Source organism: Spea bombifrons, chromosome 12 (assembly GCF_027358695.1).
Source record: "Spea bombifrons isolate aSpeBom1 chromosome 12, aSpeBom1.2.pri, whole genome shotgun sequence".
NCBI lineage: Eukaryota > Metazoa > Chordata > Amphibia > Anura > Pelobatidae > Spea > Spea bombifrons.
In genome coordinates this window covers 20802557-20806345 of record NC_071098.1, presented here as the reverse complement: position 1 = coordinate 20806345, position 3789 = coordinate 20802557, and the positions used below count along the sequence as shown (strand labels likewise).

The window sequence follows — 3789 nt, the reverse complement described above, 5'->3', positions numbered from 1 at the left end:
TGTTTGCCTAATGATACAAACTATGCAGTTGTAAAGAGTGTGGGGGGGGGCTCATACCGGATTCGCCCCAGGTGCCAAATATTCTAGGTATGCCCCTGTGAGGGACAGAGAGAAGGAGTTAGAGGAGGGAGGCCTACATGGGACAAAATAATATAGAATTTAGAAACTAGAATGTACTACAAGGAGGGGAAGAAGACAAGAAGAAAGGTCACAGTAAAGATAGTCAGGATCAGGAGGAAAGACTCAATAGGACATCCAGACATTAGAGGAGGACAGAGCATAAGTGAAAAGCCATAATGGGTTCAAAGCCTGGAAAAGGAAAAAAGTTTGATGAGGGACAGAGAGAAGAGGGTAGAGGAGGGAGGCCTACATTGGACAAAAAAAACTACGGAATTTACAAACTACTATGTAGTGCATGAAGGAGAGGAAGAAGTGTTGCAGTAAAGATAGTGGGAATGAGGAAGAAAGAGTGAACAGGACATCCAGACATTAGATGAGGACAGATCATAAATGAAAAACCATAATGCGTTTGTAACGGTTAGATGAGAGGATCCCAGGGACAGAGACTGGCACAGCAGGACACAGGAGAAAAGCTGCCTGAGTAGCCCGGTAAATATTGCGTACGACAACTGAGCAGGGTAGGGGGCAGCTGACAACGTGGAACCTGGTTCCTGGGCAGGTAAGTCCTTACAGGGTTCACACCTGTGAAAGGAAAGAACTTTGACGTGCGACAGGGAGAAAAGGGTAGAGGAGGGAGGTCTACGTGGGAGAAAAAGAATCATGGAGTTATGGAAACCACAATGCAGTACCAGAATGAAATGAAGACAAGAAGACGTGTCGCAGTAAAGATCATCAGTTTCAGGAGGAAAGAGTGAACAGGACATCCAGACATTTGAGGAGAACAAAGCATTAAGGAAAAACCATAAAGGGTTCAAGCCTGGGAAGGGAAGAACTTCAACGTGGGACAGAGAAAAGAGGGTAGAGGAGGGAGGTCTACGTGGGACAAAAAGAATCTAAAATGTAGTACAAGAATGAAATGAAGACAGGAAGACATATCACAGTAAAGATCATTGGGTTCAGGAAAAGACTGAACAGGACATCCAGATACTAAAGGAGGACAGAGCATAAACGAAAAACCATAATGGGTTCAAACGTGGAAAAGGAAAACAGTTTAACGAGGGACAGAGAGATGAGTGTAGAGGAGGAAGGACAGTGCATAGATGAAAAACCATAATGAGTTCAAGCCTGGGAAGGAAGAACTTCGACGTGGGACAGAAAAAAGAGGGTAGAGGAGGGAGGTCTACGTGGGACAAAATAAAAAATGGAGTTTGGAAACCACAATGCAGTACAAGAATGCAATGAAGACAAGAAGACGTGTCGCAGTAAAGATCATCAGTTTCAGGAGGAAAGAGTGAACAGGACATCCAGACATTTGAGAAGAACAAAGCATAAAGGAAAAGCCATAAGGGGTTCAAGCCTGGGAAGGGTAGAACTTCAACGTGGGACAGAGAAAAGAGGGTAGAGGAGGGAGGTCTACGCGGGACAAAATGAAACATGTAGTTTGGAAACCACAATGCAGAAGAAGAATGAGATGAAGACTTGTCGCAGTAAAGATCTTAAAGTTCAGGAGGAAAGACTGAACAGGATATTCAGACATTTGAGGAGGACAGAGCATAAATGAAAAGTCATAATGGGTTCAAGCCTAGGAAGGGAAGAACTTCGACGTGGGACAGAGAAAAGAGGGTAGAGGAGGGAGGTCTACGCGGGACATAAAGAATCGCGGAGTTTAGAAACTGCAATCTAGTACCAGAATGAAATGAAGACAAGAAGACATGTCGCAGTAAATATCTTCAGGTTAAGGAGGGAAGACCGAACAGGATATTCAGACAATTGAGGAGGACAAAGCATAAATGAAGGACCAAAATGGTTTCAAATGTATAAAAGGAAAACAGATTAACGAGGGAGAGAGAGATGAGTGTAGAGGAGGGAGGACAGTGCATAGATGAAAAACCGTAATGGGTTGGAGCCTGGAAAGGGAAGAACTTCGACGTGGGACAGAGAAAAGAGGGTAGAGGAGGGAGGTCTATGTGGGACAAAAAGAATCATCGAGTTTAAAAACTACAATGTAGTAAAAGAATGAACTGAAGACAGGAAGACAAATCACAGAAAGGATCATCGGGTTCAGGAGAAAGACTGAACAGGACATCCAGACGCTAAAGGAGGACAGAGGATAAACGGAAAACCATAATGGGTTCAAACGTGGAAAAGGAAAACAGTTTAACAAGGGACAGAGAGATGAGTGTAGAGGAGGAAGGACAGTGCATAGATGAAAAACCATAATGAGTTCAAGCCTGGGAAGGGAAGAACTTCGATGTGGGACAGAGAAAAGAGGGTAGAGGAGGGAGGTCTACGTGGGACAAAATAAAAAATGGAGTTTGGAAACCACAATGCAGTAGAAGAATGAAATGAAGACAAGAAGACGTGTCGCAGTAAATATCTTCAGGTTAAGGAGGGAAGACTGAACAGGATATTCAGACAATTGAGGAGGACAAAGCATAAATGAAGGACCAAAATGGTTTCAAATGTATAAAAGGAAAACAGATTAAAGAGGGACAGAGGGATGAGTGTAGAGGAGGGAGGACAGTGCATAGATGAAAAACCGTAATGGATTGGAGCCTGGGAAGGGAAGAACTTCGACGTGGGACAAAGAAAAGAGGGTAGAGGAGGGAGGTCTATGTGGGACAAAAAGAATCATCGAGTTTAAAAACTACAATGTAGTAAAAGAATGAACTGAAGACAGGAAGACAAATCACAGTAAAGATCATCGGGTTCAGGAGAAAGACTGAACAGGACATCCAGACGCTAAAGGAGGACAGAGGATAAATGAAAAACCATAATGGGTTCAAACGTGGAAAAAGGAAAACAGTTTAACGAGGGACAGACAGATGAGTGTAGAGGAGGGAGGACAGTGCATAGATGAAAAACCATAATGGGTTCAAGCCTGGGGAGGGAAGAAATTCGACGTGGGACCGAGAAAAGAGGGTAGAGGAGGGAGGTCTACGTGGGACAAAAAGAATCTACAATGTAGTACAAGAATGAAATGAAGACAGGAAGACATATCACAGTAAAGATCATCGGGTTCAGGAGAAAGACTGAACAAGACATCCAGACACTAAAGAAAGAAAGAGCATAAATGAAAAACCATAATGGGTTCAAACGTGGAAAAGGAAAACAGTTTAATGAGGGACAGAGAGATGAGTGTAGAGGAGGGAGGACAGTGCATAGATGAAAAACCATAATGAGTTGGAGCCTGGGAAGGGAAGAACTTCGACGTGGGACAGAGAAAAGAGGGTAGAGGAGGCAGGTCTACGTGGGACAAAAAGAATCATCGAGTTTAAAAAGTAAAATGTAGTAAAAGAATGAAATGAAGACAGGAAGACAAATCACAGTAAAGATCATCGGGTTCAGGAGAAACAATGAACAGGACATCCAGACGCAGGACAGGACAGAGCATAAACGAAAAATCATAATGGGTTCAAACGAGTAAAAGGAAAACAGTTTAACGAGGGACAGAGAGAAGAGGGTAGAGGAGGGAGGCCTACGTGGGACAAAAAAACTACGGAATTTACAAACTACTATGTAGTGCATGAAGGAGAGGAAGAAGTGTTGCAGTAAAGATAGTCGGAATGAGGAAGAAAGAGTGAACAGGACATCCAGACATTAGATGAGGACAGATCATAAATGAAAAACCATAATGAGTTTGTAACGGTTAGATGAGAGGATCCCAGG

General features: G+C 43.2%; 1 long non-coding RNA gene across 1 annotated transcript; it reads left to right on the top strand.

The window, feature by feature from the left end:
• Positions 1-1983: 1983 nt before the first annotated feature.
• LOC128469666 (uncharacterized) lies at positions 1984-3425 on the top strand. The gene is made up of 2 exons (XR_008345980.1): positions 1984-2405; positions 2731-3425. It is a non-coding gene; the product is annotated as an uncharacterized LOC128469666 (long non-coding RNA).
• The last annotated feature ends 364 nt before the right edge of the window (positions 3426-3789 follow it).